The 21,681-nt window shown below is 34.4% G+C and overlaps 1 protein-coding gene and 1 pseudogene across 1 annotated transcript in view; both read right to left on the bottom strand.

Moving 5' to 3' along the window:
- HTR1A (5-hydroxytryptamine receptor 1A) overlaps positions 1-21,681 on the bottom strand; it is a 400,825-nt gene that overhangs the window by 221,580 nt on the left and 157,564 nt on the right. The gene's annotated exons all lie outside the window — the stretch shown is intronic.
- On the bottom strand, positions 11,013-11,130 carry LOC118606950 (annotated as a pseudogene).

Here is a 21,681-nt window from a genome sequence, read left to right as displayed (position 1 = left end):
CGCCTTAAACGTATACAGTGATGTATGTCAATTATTTCTCAATAAATCTGGGTAGAAAAGAGTCTCCCATGTATAAGTTTGGATTTGTCTATCCCTTTATCAATTTTTGTTTCTTGTATTTCGAAGCTGTTATTAAATGTCACATTCTTAATAAATTGACCCTTTAATCATTATTTAATGACAGTTTATCTCTTGTAATATCCCTTTTCATTAAGTTTATTTTATCTGATCCTAATGTAGTCATATCATCTTTCACAAGCTTAGTATTTGCATAGTATATCTGGGTCTATCTTTTTACTTTTGTGTTTATATTTAAAATCTATCTCTTATAAACTGCACATATTTAGGTCTTGCTTTTCTATCCAATCTGACAATAGCTGCTTTTAATGTAATTATTCGTATTCATGTGTTTGAGGCTACCATGTTGCTATTTTTTTTTTTTATCCTTCTCTTCCTTGTTTCTTTATTCTTCCTTCCCTGACTTTGGATGTTGGTGGGGAGGTGAAATGGAGAAGTAGAAACAAGAAAGGATTTAATCAGGCTTTTAATGCATAGAATTCTAACTTTTAGCTATATCTCATTGTATTATGTTTGGAATCAAAATATTCATGTTTAATTTATCACAATCTTCTTAGATTATATCACTACATGTATAATACAAGAATCTTACAAGAATATAATTAACTATATTCCTCTCCTTTGTGTTATATCTATTCCTCCTTTTGTTCTGTGTGTCTTATATTTTATTTCCATATATATTATAAACTCTATGAAACATTATTACTCTTTGCTTTAAATTGTCAATTAACTTTTAAAATAATTTAAGAAAGAAAAATTGCCTTACATATTTATGTGTTTGTCCTTCATTCTAATAGCTTCCAATTTCCATCTGATGTTATTTTCCTTCTGCATAAAGAACTTCTATCATTACATTGTTTTCTAGATGAGTCTGATGGCAACAAATGCTTTCAGCTTTCATCTATCTAAAACTGTTTTAATAGCATCTTCATTTTTTAAGGCAATTTTAACTGCATACAAAATTTACAGATGGAGTTTTTGCTTAACACTTTCAATGTACAATCCATTATTTGTCCTTCATTATTTCTGTTGAGAAGGCATTTATTGTAATTAAAGCTGTTTTGCCATCTTTTTTCCTGTGTCTTTTCTCTCTGGCTGCTTTTAAGATGTTCTCTTTCCTCTTTAGAATACAGACATTTTACTATATTCTATCCATATGTAATTTTCTTCGGATTTATCTTTGAGGTTCATTGAGTTTCCTAAACTAAGGAGTTTTTAAAATCAAATTTGGACAAATTATAGGTATTATTTCTTGAGATATTTTTCAGTCCTATTTCTTCTTTTATCTTTCTGAGGCTCCAATAACAAACTGTTCTTCTCAATACTGCCCGATAGGTCACTGTGGCTATGTTAATTTCTTTTCAATATTTTGTTCTCTGTGCTTTAATTTGGATAATTTCTATCAATCAATTTTAAAGTTCTTCTGTTGTTTCAATATATGATTAATACCTTAATATAATTTTCTTGATTTCAGGTACTGAATAATTCAGTTCTTAAATTTCTATTTTACTGTTTATAAGAATTTTCGTATCTCTTTTTAAAGTCTCATTTCTTTACTCATTACATCTATCTACTGCTGTGGTTTGCTTGTAGTATTTTTCATGTTGATTACAATGTATCAGTCATCACTGGATCTCTTTCTACTACTCTTTTTAAAAAATTTCTTTTTTATGGTGACATTGGTTAACAAAATCCAATAAGTTGCAGCTGTACAATTTAACAATAAGGTATATATATATATATATATTTGCACTGTGTGTTCACCTCTTATAGTTAGATTTCTTTTTCTCACCACATATTTGACCCTCTTTTCCCCGTCTACCTCCCCTCTCTACTTCTCTTTTTATTATGACTGTGCATAGACAGTAAATTTTAATTCATATTGGACCTTGAGGATAACATGTTATAGGAAGTCTATATCCCATTATCATTTTCTGAAAAGTCTTGAGCTTTGATTTAGTAAATGACTAAATCATTTGTAGATCCTTTTTATTTTTGAGGGGATCCATGTTTTGTTATGGCACGTCTATTTTCGTTTTCCCATAGTCATGAGGTGTAGCCACAGTTATGGGGCATAACCCTTCCACCAAAGGTGTTATGGCCCTTCTGTCATTTCAGTGGAAAGCCTGATGTGCTCAGTGTCCTAATTTAGTAGACTTTGAACTTCAACTTGCATTGTAAAGCTGCTGCTAACTCTGTTCAGTTCTTTCAACTTTTAGTTGTTGCTTTGCTATATTCCTTGAATTCTTGCAGCACACTTGTACAGTTGAAGAATTAATTCTGTTTCCTTTTAAATATATTTTGCAGAATTAATTGTTATAAACGGGAGCATTAGTCTGACAAAGCTACTATGCCATCACTGGAAGCTGGAAGTATGTTCTGAAAATGGTAAAAGCTATGGAAGAATATAAGTAGAATGTTAAAATCAAATGTTACATAAAAATAAGAAAATATAAATAAAGTGGGGACTTTAGTTATTAATAATAACAACTCAATATTGTTTCATTAATTATAACAAGTGTACCGCACTAATATAAAATTTTAATAATAGGGAAAACTAGGTGGCTGGGGGGCATATGGTCAAACTGTACTATTGTGCCAATTTTTCTGTATATTTAGAACTACTTAAAAAGTAAAGTCTATTTTTTATAAAACACCACTTATAATATTCATGAAAGAAAACTTTAGAATTAGAATACCATTATTTATTTGTGTGTGTGTGTATGGCAGATCCTCAGATAACATCGGATAGTTTGTCATTTTATTATAAAGTTGGTGAAATGCCATAGGAGCTATTATTTATATCAATTAGCATTGATAAAATTGGTATTGTTATATGTAGTTTTAAAGCCACAGAATCTATCAACATTGAGTGAGAACTCACTGTAGATAGATGGATGATAGATAGGATTCACTTATTTTCCTGCTAAACATACCTTAAGCAATTTCCCAAGTGCTTAAATATGCTTTGAATACATATTTTGTTGGATACATGTTATTTCATCATATAGATATGTAATATTTTTCTTTTGTTAGATTTTATATTTGTTTCTCAACTTTTGAGCTTATAATATTTCAGTGAATATTATGGGGACAAATCTATAGAATAGCAATTACTGAGAAATGTATATTTTTATGCCATGGATACATAACTGTCAGATTGCTCTTCCTAGTATTTTGCAGAATATCTATCTTCTCTCTTGTCAAAAGACTGTCATGTTCATCAATGATTCTTCGTAACTTAAGTTATGCTCAAAATACTTGTTGAAACTGACCCAAAGTGAATGAGAATGTCTTTTATTCACCACAGTCAGTATATAGTCAGTACTGTATTTTTTACCTTCGCCAATGTGATAAAACAATTCTATTTATTTTAATTTAAACTTCATTTAAATGAAGTTTGATCTTATATTTCATAAGCTATTTTTCTTTTTCTTAGATTGATTTTTTAAGTATACATTTATGTTTGTTCAATACTTACTATGTACCAGACAATGGGTGGTGCTGTAGATATAACTGTAACGGGTATACCTCACGGAGCTATTTGGTTTGTTATTAGATACATGTTAACCAAATTCTTGCACTATGTGTATAGTTACAATTGTGAGACAAAGTGCTGGAAAACTGTATATATAGGGAGATCATAAAAAATATCTTGGAGTTACCTATTCGTGTCTTCTGCTCATACTTCTATGGGGGTGTTGTTGCTTTTTAATCACTTATAGTTTACTTAGTGCTCATTGTTCAATATTTTGCTTTGTTTTACTTCTATACAATTATTACTTTCCATAGGGAAAAAATAAAAATTCTGATAGAAAACCAACCTGCGTAACTATATATCAAAGATTACTTAACTGCTTCAAGCACTGTGCTCTTTCCAACAAATGTAGAAATGCAGAATACTGAAAACAAAGTATAACACCAGCTATTCTCCATTCCACTGACTTCTGCCACACCCACCTGTGTTAAAAATACAGTCTTCATGATTATTCATGATCATGTTGACAGTTGCCCTTATACTGTGTGTGTAGAATTTAAATATCCTATTGAGAAAGTCTCGGGGGTTATAGTAAGAGTCATTAGCCAGTTCAGTTACGGAAAGGGGCAGACAATATTTAGCACTCCTACAGCGTGACTATCTAATCACCAAGTAAGTGATACACTTGAAATAACCTAATCTTTGTCTTCTTCATTTGGTCATTCTCTAAAATAACTAATATCAAGAACTAAAGCATATATATGCTTGGCAGCTTTGCCACTTTTGGTTGTGTCAAACCAAGGCAAAATCTATTAGTGTACATGTTTTCTAAGACTAAAATTTAGTTATATGTGTAACTCACTGCCACAAAAGAAACAAAAATGATGAATGAATGATGAGCTAAAACTTAATTAACATATTACCATCAAATAATAACATAGCTATTAAGAATAATTAGAATAGTAACAGCCTCAAGGGAGAGCACATGAAATTTAGATAAGGACAGAGCTGCCATTTTTCAGAAATACAAACTCACATTGCAAATTAAAGGAGGCCTAGATGTCACATTTATGATAGAAATAGCCTGGTCCAACAGGTTATACCCTATTAAGGCCATTTGTCCACCGTGTTAAAATTTACTGTGACATTTAATAATCATTCAATGAGGAATGACTTTTGAAAGAATTTTGAGAACTCTGCCCACCTGGCATGTTGATTTCAGCCTTTGAGGCTTTAAGCAGAGACCAAGTCAAATAGTGCCCAGACTTTTAAGCAAGAGAACTGTGAGCTAATGGTTATTGTTTTAAGCCAACGAGTTTTTAGTTATTTATTACATAGTGATAGGAAATGAACACAATCCCTGAGGTTGTCTCTTATCATTATGGGTCACCCCTGGAGAGGAGGATTAAGGGTTAGAAATGATCTGCAACAAGAACAATTTTTTTTTTAATGCGTATAGCACCTGGTCTTCCTAGGTGGTTTCCCATCCAAGTACAAACCAGTCCCGACTTTGCTTAGCTTGCGAGATCAGATGAGATTGGGCACGTTCAGGGTGGAATGGCCGTAGACTTAACAATAACAATCTTACTTCTTTTCACAGCTTTGTTCTTCCCCTGAAGTTAAAAGTGCCAAGTCCAGAAGACCAAAGCCATAAGAGAAAAAGGAAAAAGAGTGGGCTGTTTAAAGGGATAAAAGATACATGGTAAGCTTATATGGGGTCCAGCCTGACTCAGAGGGATAGAAAATGAAATAGTCATTTAGGATGAAAGTTTGAGTTAGTACAACAGAATGTGCATTTCACTGAGTTGCCTTTGTTCTAAGTTAATTTCTGTGCACTAGGATTTATAACTACAAATATCTGCTAGCAGAACCAGTTGTGAATACTCCATATTCAATAATAAGATATCCCAAGTATTATAGAAATGTTGATCATTTTTAAATGCATACTGAAGTTTTATAAGCCCTCCAAGATTTCCTACAATCAAATGCTGATTATCTCTAATGATTAAAAAGGTCTGCTAGCAACAGTCAGGTCCCAGTAGAAAAACCATATCTAATTTTTTAAGTGTCCAGAGAATCTTTATATCTTTAGTTCACATGGCTTTCAAAAGCCTTGCCTCAGTTGGTCCCCCTGCCTTGCTACCTTTGCTTATGACTAGCCTGGGAAAGCTAAATTTCAGCCAACATAACCTGATGGCTGATGAGCTGGCTATCTTCGTAGGCTCATCACTGGTGGTATTTATGAAGAGTGAATAGAAAGGCACATGTAATGGTCAAGCCCTCAGTAGGAGAAGCTCTCTAGCTATTTCCCAGACGATCTCATTACTTGATAACTCATTGCATTCAGGATCTGGCCCTATGCCTTCCAGGTTCAGGAAGCCATGTTTATAGTGCCCTCAAGCTGAGCCACTATTTAAGAACGAATTCACATTAAAGTAAGCCTAATGAGACAGATGTGTATCTCTAAAAGCACAGATATGATCAAAACGACTCAGCTTGGCATGACTAATTCATTTTCTCTCCATGGGTATGTCTAAATGTGAAGGTAATATTAATCAGAAAATTGCTATTTAAATGTAGAATCAGAACTAAAAGAGTTAAGTTTGAGAGACAATAAATAGCATTAAACTAAAAGTGGTATGATGCTTAAGATTGGCTCTGGAACCAGACGGATGGCATTCAGGTCCTGACTCTTCCATTAATTAGTTGTATAATCTTGATTATATTACTTAAGTTACATGTCTCAGTTTCCTCATATGTAAAATATGCCAAAGCTCTTCACTCTTTTAGGTCTCATATTAATGTATTTAAAGCACTTATAATTATGCCTGTTATATAGTAAGCCCTAAATAAATATGCTATCAGCCTACACAGGGTGTTTCAGTTTGCATTCTTCCTGAACAATGTTTCAATCAGCATTATCCACATCCCTCTACTTTGATACATATACATTCTTTAAATATGATAGAGTGGAGGTATTACCTCACATCATTCAATGTTAAAAGTAGTAACACTAGCTAATGTGCATTACATGCCCATCATGTGACCTAACACTATTCTAAACTATTTACAAGTATTAATTTAATTTTCAAACAACTATTAGCACCTCCGATTTCAAATGAAGTGATTGCAGCACAAAGACATTGGATAATTTGCATAAATTCCCACACAGTTTGAAAAAGGCAGGACCAAGATTCAATTTAATCTCCCTGCTACTGAAAATACTGTCCGTGAAGCAACAGCTTCCACACCCTCTGGGAGCCTGTTAGAAATGCAGAATGCAGGGCCCACCCCAGATCTCCTGCACCAGGATCTTCATTTAGACACAATTCCCACAGGATCTGTATACACATTCAAGTTTGAGAATCACAGATCCTTACTTCATCTTGTCTCTCCATGTACCAACTTATTTAAATTTCATAATAACCCAATAAGGTAAGATCCCAATACTCCCACATTAAAAAAATTAAGGCAGAAGTAAATTACCCAGTGTCTCATGACTAGTAACTGGCAGGGCAGCAATTCAAATTCAGGTGTCACAGTCTAGCATCCTTTCTCTGTCTGAACCACTATCCTGACACAGCTTCCAAGATGTAGGTTGATAGTAGAAAACTGGTTGCAAAACGATGCTTCTTGCTCTTTTGTTTGTTTTGCTTTGGGAACCTGGCCAGCCCCAGAAGGCAGGTCCTGGGTAATTGCCTTAAGATATTTGGTTGATCTTCACAAACACTTCGGCTAGAAAAATGTCCCACTATCAGAAGGAATACACATTTGACCCATGCAATTAATCATCCTGAGTTTCAAGCTTCTACACCAAATAGTATCATGGCAGGGGGGTTTGGGGAAGGGGGTTGTATTCCTTACATCCTACTTGCTCTCAGCTTGATAGAGAGAAGCACAGATTATTCATCTGAAAGCGAAAGACTATACAAAATCCCATTCTGAGAATAGTCATGTGTCCCTTCCCAAACCCATTTCTCACACACAATACTTGTGTGTTCCTGAACTCAAAAGAGAAAGCTGAGGTAAGTGGGAAGAACATTGTGCCAGAGTGCTTTATCTATGCCTTATCTAAAGAGAAGGAATAAAATGTCGGGATATATGAGCTGAGGTCAAGTTAAGCACGTTTGTCTTCTTTTGAAAGTTTATTTTCACAAAGGAAACAATTTACCACACTTTGCATAGTACTTTACGTTCATTATACAATTTAATCCTCACAAGGAGGCTATGAGGCAGGCTCCCTTATCACTGAAAATGGTCACTAAGTGGAAAACTGGAATTTGAAACTCCTGCTCTTTCTTATTCCAGAGCTCAGGCTCTCAATCTAAACCACAGATTCCAGCTGTGACCTGATTAATGTCGTGTATCTGTTAAGAACATCAATCAGACCACATTTGTTTAACTGGATTTTGTTTGCTTTGAAGAAATAAGCCAACTCTAAAACAAATTTGGTTTCATTTATCAGCTAGTTCACCGGTGTGAGTCATAACTATTTTGCTGTTTCTCAATAAACAATCTATTGAATTTTAATAATTGCTGCATTCATAGCTCTACCTAGAGCTAAAAATTATACCTAAAAAATATTATAGATTAGGTTTTTGTCTCTTGTAACATAAACAGTACTTTCTAACTTAAAAATTTGTTATTCTGGCATCATATATTTGACCCCTTTTACCTTTGAACACTTGAAACGTATATAATTTTATTAACCAATGTTGTCCCAATGAACTTAATTTAAAAATGCATTACAGATTGGACATCGAATATAAATGTGCTAGTTTCTGGGCCTTGGGCCTCTGCTTTGCTTAGACTGTATTTCTCAATGGCATCTTCTACTCATATTCTTTAGAAATTCTGCCACTAGCAAATTTAGTTTTTTTAAAACAAATTCATGCTTTTAGTTCATTTTATTCATTCTATACTGTGTATTTGAAAGTTGCAAAGAGAGTAAATATTAAAAGTTACCATAAGAAAAATATTATAACTGTGAGATAATGAACATTAAACTCATGGTAATTATTTTGCAATATGTACATACATTAAATCATTATAATGTATACCTTAAACATACAATGTTAGGTCAATTATATCACAAGAAAACTTGAAAAAAATTCATGCTTTTAGATGAAAATAAATATCACAGTAAGCAGCGTATCTAAGAATTATGAACCTTCTTAAACTCCCTCTAACTCTGTCTAAATCCCACTTAGTTCAGCACTTGATTCACCATGAAAATATATTAATAATGAAGATATACAAATTATAAAAATTTATTTTAATATTAGAGCAAGGTAACATAAGCATATATTTGGGAAAAAGAAACAGAAAAGTAGGCCATAATGAAAGGTATCTTTCCTGCCCCAGACCTACCCAGACCTACTTTCAAGAAGTAATCACTAATTAAAAATTATAAATACTTCAAACTAAAAATAATAGATCATCCATTACCCATATCTTGGGCTTTACCAGATGCTAAGTTTGCTGTATTTTAAAGTCAGGCTGTAATAAACATTATGAGCGAGTTCTCCTTGGGCATCTGGGGGAGAAAAAGTAGACTTGCTGGGGTTTGGGGACACACACATCTTTAACCTTACAGGGTATTGCAATCATCTCTACAAAATATTTGTACAAAATTATACTCTTGCTGCCCCAAATCTTGACAACACTGGCCAATCATTTATCCCTGCACCCATATCATGCCTTGGGGATTAGCAGGTTTTGAGGATGTCTTCATATCTCGTAATGTCTCTCCCACCTCTTACTTTAGTCTTCATAATCGTCTGGACTGCTTTGGTACTATACTCTTCCAAATGAAGTTCTGTGGAAAAAAATCCTATGTCCTTTTGATTGTAACCTGCATTTATATATTAATTAGGAAGAATGTACATATTTACAACATTAAGTTTATCCATAAACAAGGAATGCCTCCCAGTAAATTTAGGTCTTTTAACATCTTTTAAGTGACTCTGTAAAAGTCTTATGCATCTTTTCTTCAATTTATTTCTGGTTACCTATATTTGCTAAGGATCTTATTTGCAGAAAATAAAATCTACTCAGGCTATCTTAATCAGAAAACAAAACTGCTTAAAAGGATACTAGGTAGCATGTAGAATTTGCAGGAGAGCCAGAGAACCAAGTTCAGTGCTACTGCCGAGAGGACTGTGGGCAGGAGAAAATCCAGACCCCAGGGCTCCTCTAGAAGAAAACTCCTACTGCTGCTACTGCATGAACTATTCTCTATAACGAAGCTAAGACCTGAGGGACTGACCGCAGAGCTTGCTCATGGCTAACTCCAAAATAACCAAATGCCAACAGCCTCGCCATACAAACTGATCCTGAATACAGCTGCCCTTTCCATTTGATCACTCCCCACTCCCAGACTCTCACAGGTTGGCTTTGTTGGTATAGAAAATATGAGGCAACTGGGCTGTAAGGGAGTCTGGGAGATGTACTCCCAGCCTTCATAGGAAAGGAAGGACTCAAGTAGGGGGAGTGTCAGGTTTTTTTAAGTATCTCTTTTGAATACCTTTTAAATATCTTTATCTTTACAGATGATTGTTGCTGGAATAGAGGAATACAGTTGATTTTATATAGACCTTTTTTCCCCCAGAAATCCTACTGAAATCTTGTATTAGCGCTAATTGTAGATAATCTTGAATTTTTTCAAGCAATCATATTAAATAAATTACAGAGGTATTTTTTTCCTTCCTTTCTAGCTTTCTAGAGCTTATATATATATACATATATATATATTTTAATTGTGGCCTCACTTTTATCAAGAGTATCAGTTCAATGTGGAACAGAAGTACTGCTGGTCCTGTTTTTCTTCAGAACCGGGCTATTTCTCTATTACAGATGGAACTATCAGATTGTCTATCCTTTCCTAACAGTTTTAAGTAGGAATGACTGTTAAAATTCTCCAAATGCTATCTATAACAATTTAGATAATCACATGGTATTTTAGGATGAACATTTACTTGATCATCCAAATGAGGACAGTTGGCAGTTAAAGAGCACTATTGGTAATTATGTCAGAACAACATGAATAAACCTGAATTTTCCCTGGCAGGCTAGAACTAATGTCTACCTTAATGTTTTTTCCTTTAATTAATGAATGTGGTAAATTAAATTAATAGATTTATTTTATTATAAAAGCATCTTTTGGATAAAATCTAGTCACAGCATTTTTTATTGAATTGCTCTATTTAGTTACCTTGTTAGGATTTTTGCACTTAAGTTTATAAGTGAAAATAATGACTAATTTTTTTTCTTATCCTAAAATAACAGGAGTACAAAAACCATGCAAATTGAATTGGGGAAGTTTTATTTATTTATTTTTGTTTCTAGTATGTATAGCATGGATTATTGGTTTACTTGAAGGTTTGGGAAAAATTGCTTGTGATTTTGTAGGTGTGTGTGTTAAATTTGCAGTTTCTGCTTTAATTATTATTTTTTAAGCCTACAGCACCTGGTATTCCTAGGTGGTCTCCCATCCAAGTACTAACCAGTCCCAAACTTGCTTAGCTTCTAAGATCAGACGTGAAGGAGTGTTCAAGGGTGGCATGGCCATAGACTGCTTTAATTTTTAAATGAGGATAATTCTGTTAAAGTTTTCTATTTACTGAGATTTTGCTTTTCCATGATAACCATATTCAATTATTTTTGGTTTTTATGCTTGTGATTGCCACTTCCTTATCTTCAATTATGGATTTGTACCATCTTTCTTCATTCACCAGTTTTAGGCATTATCTAATGGTTCTTTGATGTGGTGTAAGACAACTTAACTTGCATCCATCACCGTCTTACTGCCCCGCCCCCATTTTCTTGCCATTCAGCTTCATAGATAGTAAATATCTTAGAAGAAAAAAAAAAATCAGCCTTATCTTTGAGGTCCCTGAAGTTGCTGAATTATGAATTTGGGTTCACAGACTCTCACTCAGAATCGGCAAAGGTTCTCAGAAAAAAGGCAGCTTCAGAACATCAGGTTATGTCCCAGGAGCTCGCCTCTGGAATTTTACTTCATGTAGTTATTACTTCAGTAGCTCTCTGATCCCTTTAAATAGATACATTTTTAATTTTATCTGATACTTCTTGTTTTTCTCATGGGCACAACAATCTGTCACAAGCTAATCTACCCTACCAAAAAGGGAAAAAATCCTCATCTCTGTTCTCAGGTTTCGTTTCCTTCAGGGTCAGTTTTTATTTTTGGCTTTCCTTCATATTTCAAGATTTCATCAAATATCTAGTGATCCTTATTTTCTTAATCCACATTTGAAAAGGCCTGACAGCACTGTTTATATCACCAATTGGTAACCTTAATTTTCAGATGAGCAGGTAGGTGCTGATATTCTTGGGCCTTCACTCACCTATTGTGGAATGTAAATGGCTTTACCTTGGGTCACCATCAAATTAATGATCATATGAGGTCTTTTTTCTATATAGTTTGTTCAATTTTCTAATATAAAAAAAAGTCTTCTTCTTCTTCTCCCTCACCAAAACTTAGGACAGCCATTCTGTTTTTGGTTCTACTTCTCTCGTCTTCCTCTGTGTCTAAATCAGTGGTGTCCGCTAGAGCCTACCCCACATTGCTCTGTCAGTCATCATTTCTGCTTTCCACTATCCAGATGCCTATTGGAACTATCTTATTAATAGATGGTGTCTCATCCATTATTTTCATTATTGCAAGTTGATATCCTCTTTAATCTTTTTCTGAAAACTTGAGTTAGAAAAACACATTTTAGACAAAGTAAAAATGGAGATGTACATAGATATTAAATTGGCACAGTATGAAACAGAAATTGCAGGTATATTTATTTGCTTATCACTGTGCCTAGCACACAGTAGGTTCACAACGGATATTTGTACCTTTATCCTTATCTACTAGTATGTAATAGACTAAATGGGGTGGTGCCACAACCAAAATTGATGCCATTTTAGGATGAAGGGTGGTTCCATAGAACAAAATTTGAGAGATTGGTACAGAGAACCAAGGATTCAAAATTTAACCACATCTACATGATGACTGTCTAAGACTATAGAAACTCAAAGTAGATTTTCATATGTGGAAGAAAATATAAATACAAGGATAAAGCCATAGTTACACAAGTAATATGCATCTTCTAATTGGCTCTTAGAACATCCTTCGGCTTTCTTGTGATCATTCAATGAGTGAGCAAGGAAAACATCTATTAGAGTTTATTCTGCAGGTAAATTAGAATTGTGGCTAAAACTATGGGTTCTGGAAATAGACTGTCTCAGTTTGAACCTTGGCCCTATCTCTAACACACTGAATCTTGGAAAATTTTTGAAAACTTCCTGTGTCTCAGTTCCTTTATCTGAAAAATATTAACTTCAGGCCATTTAGATGGTCTAAATGAGATAACACATAATGCTTTAGAACAGTGTGTGAGAAATAATAAGTGTTCAATATATGTTTGCTATTATTATTAATATTTTCTTAGTAATTATAGGATTAGAGTTACTTATTGTTACCCTAACCAGTCTTCTGGGTAAACTGAGTTGCAACAACACCATGTCATAGCACCATTGTAAAACTACTGTATAATAATGGCCTCCAAACCAGCAGTAATACTTTACAAGTGTTGGTAAACATAGCTATCCAAGGATGGGAACATCAGCCTGTGCAGTGAGACTATGACACTGCAGCTTTAGAGGACAGTTTGAAAGCCAGTGTTTTCTACCCCTGGCTGCACATTAGAACACTCTCAGTAGCTGTGACAATTCCTTCTCTGGGGTAAGGCTCCCCAGCTTTAAAAACCTAACACTCCCTAATGCAGTGTTATCATTATAAGATTTCCCGAGCTTTTATGAATTACTAGGATACTTGTAATCTGTATTTTTAAGAGGGACTAAAATGATTATTATGATCGTATTACGCTTAGGAAACAGCTAAAATAAATAACTCTCAGCCTTCTTCAGTTTTCTCTGGTTTTATTGGAACCTTATAGAATTCTATGAGCTAGGAGTAAAAAAGACAGTCTTATGCTTCAAATATTTACGATACAGTCATCGTTTTTATCAAAACTTTCAAAATTTTACATTATACGAATTTGAAAAATGAAAATACCCATATGAAACAATAACCTCTGTTAGCATTCTAGATAACAATATTTTTTTCTATGCAAATATTTTTATATATAGTTTATATAACTACATATATTCTGTACTTTTTTATCTAACTCTGCATCACCCTTTATAACTATCTTCATAACCACATTTAATGACTGCCAAATGATGGCTTCAATCATTAATTGATTTGAGGACAGGGCCTGTGTCTTAGGCAACTATATATCCCGAGTACCTAGTGCAGCACCTATAATATAATAGGAGCTAATAAATAATTGATGATAATACAGAATTTCTTTTATTGTTCTCCAGTAATAGAGAGTATTCAGAATATGTTTGCTATTATTTTCATTGCTATTAATATTCCCTTGGTAATTATGTGATTGGAATAACATTTTTCTACCAACCACTTTTCCAAGTTAATTATTTTAAATTAAGTTAACAACACACTTAATTGAATTTACATTAAAATAGAAAACCACGTTTAGTGATGTTTAAAATTTTTTTCTTTTGAATGTTTAACAGTTTGTTTCTATATATTTTCTATAAGGTCATTTCCCCAAAATAAGATTACTGAACAAAAAGTCATATTTTTGAATCAAATTACTTTCCCAGTTATTTTAATTATCAGTGTTATCAGATATGTATTAAGAGATCTATTCTCATACTTAATAGTACTATTATCTTTTTAAATTAAATTACAAATTTGGGTGTTATCTTTATAAAGATTTTAGCTAATTTAATAGACGAAAAAAATCTTAAACATCTTAATACCAGATTCATGCTTTGCATAGGAGCTATGTCCTTTAAAAGCAGTATCCAAAAATGGCTGTGAATGATGATGACTCAAAGATTACTAGTAATGGCTTTTAACCATGTGGATATGGCTGAATATAAAAAGATTTGGAATTAAAATCTATAGGCTTATTTTCCCATTTTCAGCCACGCTACCTTTACCTCTTTTCCCTAAGTGAAGTTTAGTCAGTACCCAAGAGTGGCTTTCAAAAGGTAGTTTGTTAGGGAGTGTGTATGTGAGGTGGTGGGTAAGGAAAGGTGCAAAGAAGGGGAAGGAGTCTAAGAGAACAATAAAATGACTGAAAGATTAAAGTCCATTAGACCACACAATTTCATTGGACAAGTCCCATTAAGAGAGGTAGACTGAGGGTAGTACAGAAGAGTGTCACCCACTCCAAACTTGACAGAAGTGGGGAAAAGGACAAGGATTACAGTCTCTGTCTACAGCTATAAAAACTTTCCCACAAGAAATATCTGATTTGCATATTTAAAGATGAGTAAAGGAGTAATCATATGAAGAATTCGGATATGCATGTACCTGACTTCTCTCATTCAAGATAAAGGAAGTGTATAACCTCATTAAATATTCAGAAAATTGATACTAGTTCAGCAGGACTAAAGCACAGTAGAAAAGGATATGGCCAGCGGTGAAACCGTACGAGTAGGCAAAGATGAGATGAAAGAGCAGATTCTAGCCTCATCTTGGCCCCAAATCTGCTCCTGAAGTCTCCCCACATGGCTCATCCATGTCCCCAATACCCCTCACATTTGTCTACCTCCCTTTGGGAAATCTCAGATATCAGATGTCAATGTGTGCCCTGTTTCTCTTCCTTTTACCACTGCCTTTCCCACTCTACCAACCTTTCTTGTTACTGTCATCTCATCTAACTTGTTGGCCTGGCTAGCTGAGGATCCTACAACGGGGTCAGCAAACTTCTTTCTGTTAAGGGCCATATAGCAAATGTCTTAGACTTTAAAGGGCATGTAGTCTCTTTCACAGCTACTCAATTTTGCCTTTGTAGCACCAAAGCAGATATATACAATATACTAAACAATATATATAATCTGGTAGCTGAGTAGATTTGGCCTGTGGGCCATAAAGTGCCAATTCAAGTTCTAAAGAAAGGATTCATTTCTGACCATCTCTGGCTGCTTCATGTTATTGACTTAACATACTATTTGCATGAAATATAAGGATTAAGATAAGCAAATTACAGACATGATTTCTACTAAATATCACTACACACAAATATACCGAGTTGTCATATTTGGAGACAATTTACTCCTGTTTTGGTGTGTACTGACTTACATGCCTTGTCTTTAGAGGGAAGAAATACCAGAAACTGAAGCAGTTCCAACTTAGAATCCATTGTCTCCCCCACAGGTTTGGAGGGAGGGATCAAGAACTTCGAAAATAGTCCCAATTCTTGATTAGGCTTACTAGAAATGGGAAGGGGAGAGGTAGGCAAAGGTAAAGGGGATCAAATATATGGCGATAGAGGCAATGTGACTTTGGGTGGTGAACACACGATGCAATACGCAGATAATGTACTACTAAATAATACACTTGAAACCTATATGCTTTTATTTACCAGTGTCACCCTAATAAATTTAATAGATAAGAAAGGGAATCCAAAGCATAAACATCATTTTTTTATTTCTTTGCAAAGAAGTTGTCTTTATCTCTATTAAAGTTTTCTTGGAAACATGAAGGTGTCTCGTGCTCAGAAACATTAAAATAGTCCCCCTACATTTTATTTATTGTTTCCTTCAAGAGAACAGAGGCCTTGTCCCTTTTCTTTTTTGTGTCCTTAGTGCCTAAAACAGTGACTATCTTTTAAAAGGCACTCAGTAAATATCTCCAGAATTAATAAACTCAATGCATGTCTGTCAACATTCACCATCAGTGATTGTTCTACAGTGTGGTCCTCATTCTTCACTTATTTTTGGTTCTCCTTTTCATTTGGTGAAGTACCTCTCTAAGAGTAAGAGTTTACTTCACAATGTTTTAATAAGGAGGAAGAATTGGTACAGCAATCCAGTAGGGGCGGAGGTGAGTACTAGGCAAGATGTTTTGAGACTTAAAAGCAAATTCTATTGCAAATAAATTCTATTGCAAATAAATTTTAATTTAATGTTTGTCTTTATTTGGGGTGGCTTGCTACTAATTGGATATTATTGGGATGGAGGTGGGAGTTATGCTTTGCTCACTACCACCAATTCCATTTGTAGGTAAATTTATATCTTCCTACTTAAATGCTTGTAGATTATGTTTATGTTCTTGACATTCAACACTTACCAAAATGCACTTAAGTATTGTCATTTGTTTTGCTTTATTCCATTTTGGAAAATTACTATCTATTATGTATGATTATTGTTTTTGTTTCTTTTGTCCTAGGCTCCCTTCAGAAACACAAGCCATTAGAAAATAGTCTTTATTCTTTGTCTTTTAAATCTGTGCTCTCTCATTATTTTTATCCAAATGACCTTTCCCTCTAGAATAGTGTGGAAGTTTTCCTTCGCATTAAAATGATTTAGTTTTCTTCAGAGGTATGTCTATACCTCACTTCTCCCAAAGTGAATTTTAATTTGTAGCAATTCTGACATGTATCAGCCATCCCATTATGTATTTTATTTTGATGATGTCTGCCCCTCTAAGCCCATATTCTATTTTCTGTTCATCTTTCTTAATCTTATGCCTTCTTGTGTGCAGTCACAATTACCAAATTCCCCAGAGGATACAGATAATGATTTTCAGAAGAATGTTCATTCTTTGGGCCCTCAAAAATGATTCTCCCTTTCTCTTAATATCAAGTATTTTTTTAAATAATTCTCTCTTCTTTCTTATTCTCAACAATGTATTTAGATTACCTTTGGTCCTGCTACCATCCTACTTTGTAGCTTATAATCCTCCTTTTCTGATCCTTTGGGCAGATCACTATGTTTAAATCCTGGTACAATTTCTATCTCTAGAAGGTTTCATTTACATTACTTCTGCTATATGTGAGTGACAGCTCCCTCCTAGAGGACGAACTAGTTCTCTAATTCCCATGATTCTCTGCTTCCAAGGCCCCACTTGTATTTGTAAACATCAATCACAGTTGGAACTATCTAGAAATGCACTTTGTCACCTTTAGTCTCTACCATCTACTTACTACCTTTTTTCCCCCAGAGATAAAAATCTTGGCCTGCATTTGAAAGATGGGAGAGAAAAAAATATATATAAATAGCATTATGTCTATTTTATAGAGTAGAACTCAAGAGCCATAGAGAGGGGAATCTAATTTTTCTATCTAATTCACACCTTGGGTCTTGGTATACTGTATCTATTTGCTATTCACTTTAAATGTTTTGTTTCGCTTTCTTATTGGCATGTGGTACATACAAAAATGTGAAAAATTATGAAAGAATTGAACCCAAGAGACCAAGAGCACAGGAAAGGGAGTAGAAAGAACTGAGGCCAGAGGCAGGCAGAGCCTCTTGGAAGGTTTGACTAATCTGTAAGAGGTTTTTCAAAGAAAATTGGAATTTTAATTTGGGGATATAACTCCTGTAACAACATAGAAAAGGATAATGGAATGATAAGAGCAGTTTGGTTGCTATCAGAATGTGAAAAAGGAAAAATTATTGATTAAAGGAGAAGGGATATATGTTAAAAAGGAGATGAAAAAAATTTTAGAAGGTGAAGTTTTCTGGAATTGGACACCTGTGGACATGGGCAAAAGAAGGAGAAGCAGGATTAAAGGGTACTATCAGATGTCAGCCTTGCCAATCAAAACAAGAAGTGCAGTCTCAGGACCGGCAAAATTAACATAAACATAGTTTGAGAAAATAGCCATGTTAAGGTTATTTTGCTTTTGAAAATTGCAGATGAAGATGTAGAGTCTCAAATAAAATTCTGAAGCCCAAGAGAGGCATATGAACTTAAAATAAACATTAATATGTCATCAGCCTTTAGATTATAGCCAAAGTTATGAATATAATTGCTCAGGGAGAATTTGCCAAGCAGTGAAAGATGAGCAAACAAAGGATAAACCCCAGAGTAAAAGTGGATCTTGGCCTATTTATTACTTCATATTCCTCAAAATTCTAGTCCTTAATATCATCTTGAGCCTATTTAGGCTTTGAGATTCAGCATTTGGCTCTCCCCAGGAGTGGGTTGATCAGATTAAGACAACTGTTCCAGAAAAGCGGCTTGTTCTCTGACACACCAATCCAACTCATGGGGTCTTGAGGTGTAATGGCAAGTTTGCCAGCTGGGAATGAGAGAGGCAGAGGTTCATGCTTGCTTAGAATATTGGTTATATGAAATGGGAAATGGAGTGAATTATAATAAAAGATGATTAGGTGTGAGAGCAGAGTGTAGTAAGTAAAAAGAAAAAAAGAAAAAAAGGTGTGTGTGTGTGTGTGTGTGTGTGTGTGTGTGTGACTGTGGTTTTCACAGCATGGTAGTAGAAGAAGAAGAGAACATATTAAAAACACTGGTGAGACTGCTTGAAATTATTGTAGTGGCTCATGATGAGTAATAAAGTTAAATCAGAGCAGGCTGCTTAGGAGAAAAATGCTAAGCACTTCACATTTCAATTAGGAGTCATAATATTAGGAAAATAAAACAGTTTATGGTTTAAGTCACAAGATATTAAACTACCAAGTTCAGGAAACATGTATGAAAATAAATTGTTAGAACAGTGGTAAAGGCTGCTGGAATTTTTAAAACTACACTACTTGGAATGTTAATAAGATCATACACATGGCAGCTTAAGTCACTCTGGGGAAGACAGAGAGGAAGACTATGAAATAATGAACAAATCTAATAGAATGCTAGTGTAGCCGATGAATGGGTTAAAACAAAGTCAAGCTTCAAGGTGCAATTTTTAAAGAGAGGTGAAGGAAAAGTAGCGAAGGGGAGTCAAAAGAATGACTATGAAGTATCCAATTCAAATGGACAGCTAATAAAATGCCTATGGAATAAATGAATGGGTCCTGCTTCCCAATTCCTTGGTAAATAAAGTGAAATAATAAAACTCCAATGGGAAATGTGCCAGGAAAAGAAAGTGGTATGGTAGGACTCATACCAGCTCACAGAAGCCAGTTATAAAATTTTCGAAATTTTTGAGAGCTGATTATTAAAAATGATTATTAAAAATTAAGCTACATGACCTTATAACTAAGGTAATAATATTTAAACCATAGGTAGTACATACTCAAAACCCATTATTTCCTCATAACTGTACTATGTTTTATTATCCATGATCTTAAAGTTATTTCTACCTATCGTGTCTGTATGGTGGAAACATTACATATTGGGATGTTACTACACGTCCATAACCAAATCCACATTTAATAACATCACACCGGTAGCTTAAAATTGGCCATGATGGAGTTTTTGCACCATGGAAACTGGTAAATGCTACAGATTAGGGTTTAATTTACTGTTTTGTCAATTGTCTAAATAAACTTTTGCCCACATGTTTCCTGTACTTGTGAATGAGGTTTTACTGGGATGCAGTCAGTCCTCAATAGTACTGTCTACGGCTCCCAGAACAAAAGAGTTGAGCAGTTACAACAGAAACCATCTGACCCTAAATCTGAAATATGTACCACCTGGCTCACTAAGAAGAAGTTTGCCAAATCTAGTTTAGACTTAATAATGAAAAAAATAATTCAGATTAAAATTAAAAGTGTCTTATGTCCATAGCCATTTCATTGCACAAAGAAGAAGTTTGAGGAATAGTCTGATGGTATTAAAAATCACTATCTGGTTTGGCAAGAAGTCACATTATCGAAAAATGAGCATGATTCTGACATATGCCTTCACTGTTTCACTTTCACTTACTCATTGACCTAAATAAAAATAACATACAGTGGAACATTACTCAGTCATAAGAAAAGATAAAATACCGCCATTTGCCACAACATGTATAGACATTAAGATTGTCATGCTAACCAAAATAAGTCAGACAGAAAAAGTTGAGAACCATATGATCTCACTTATATGTGGGATATAAAACGGAAAGTAACAAACATAACAAGACAGACTCAGAGACGTGAACGACTGTTTAGCGGTTACCAGAAGGAAGGGGGGCGGGGAAGGTAGATAAGAGTAAAAGGGGTCAAATACATGGCGACAGAAGGAAACTTAAATTTGGGTGGTGAACACACACTGTAATATACATATGAGGTATTATTGAATTGTACACTTGAAACCTATATAGTTTTTTTAACCAACGTCACCCCAATTTAATTTAAAAAAATAAAAACATTTGTTATTTAAATGGAACTACATCCATTTGCAATTATTGGTTGATTATCGACACAAGAGTTCAGTAAAATTAATAAAAGTGTTCTGGGCAAATCAATTGCCTATACAGAATTCACAATAGTTTCCTATATTTGTAAAATGTGTACTACATAGTCTTTATATTAGTAAAATGTATTCAAAACTTATGTGTGTATATATATACACACACGTTTTTCCAGAGGACTAATTTTTAAATATTTACCAACACACCACTGAGTAAGAAGATATTAAAGATATGGGAAGTTAATCTATATTTTGAACTGGGTTCCTAGAGCCACCCAGATTTTACTGCTGTGAAAGGTCAGCAGTACAATGATGAAGTTTGACGAGAATCATTGAATGGTATGGGAATTAAAGTATAGAAATATAGGAGACTGAAAAAACAGAACTTTGTTTTCTAGAGAAGGCTGATCATCACTACATCAGAAGGCACGGATGGCTTCGACGCGTTCTGACTCTCCAAGGGCAGTTCTGGCATACGTAGTTTTGGTGTCAGAAAAAGCTGAGGTCCCTGAAGATACTGAGAACCTCATGTCCACAGTCTGCCAGCAGCAACAAACAACCTGAGCTCAGGAGTTTCATAGTAAACAGACAAATGAATGAAATAATTTCCACATAGTTGACAGCCCGAGAGATCCTCGGCTGGAGCTGCAACCGAGCCTATGTATCTGATGTACAGAAAACATTCCAGTCTATTACTCAGCATTGTGTAGGAATCCTAGCTTCTATGACCATCTCTCCTCCAGTAGATTTCACATGGCTTCGAATTCTCTATATTCCAAGTCTTTATCTACAAAGGACTGATGCCACTCTACTCATATCTCCTAAGGCAGTCATGTGTCTAAATGAGAAAATACAGTGAGGACTCTGCAAGACACCCAGATGAAAGGGACAAGATTAGTTCAAATCACTGCAGCCAGAGAAAGTATTCAGCACTTCTGCC

Source organism: Rousettus aegyptiacus, unplaced genomic scaffold, assembly GCF_014176215.1.
Source record: "Rousettus aegyptiacus isolate mRouAeg1 unplaced genomic scaffold, mRouAeg1.p scaffold_m13_p_8, whole genome shotgun sequence".
Lineage (NCBI taxonomy): Eukaryota > Metazoa > Chordata > Mammalia > Chiroptera > Pteropodidae > Rousettus > Rousettus aegyptiacus.
The sequence above is the reverse complement of the archived record's forward strand: the minus strand, read 5'-3'. Positions and strand labels throughout refer to the sequence as shown.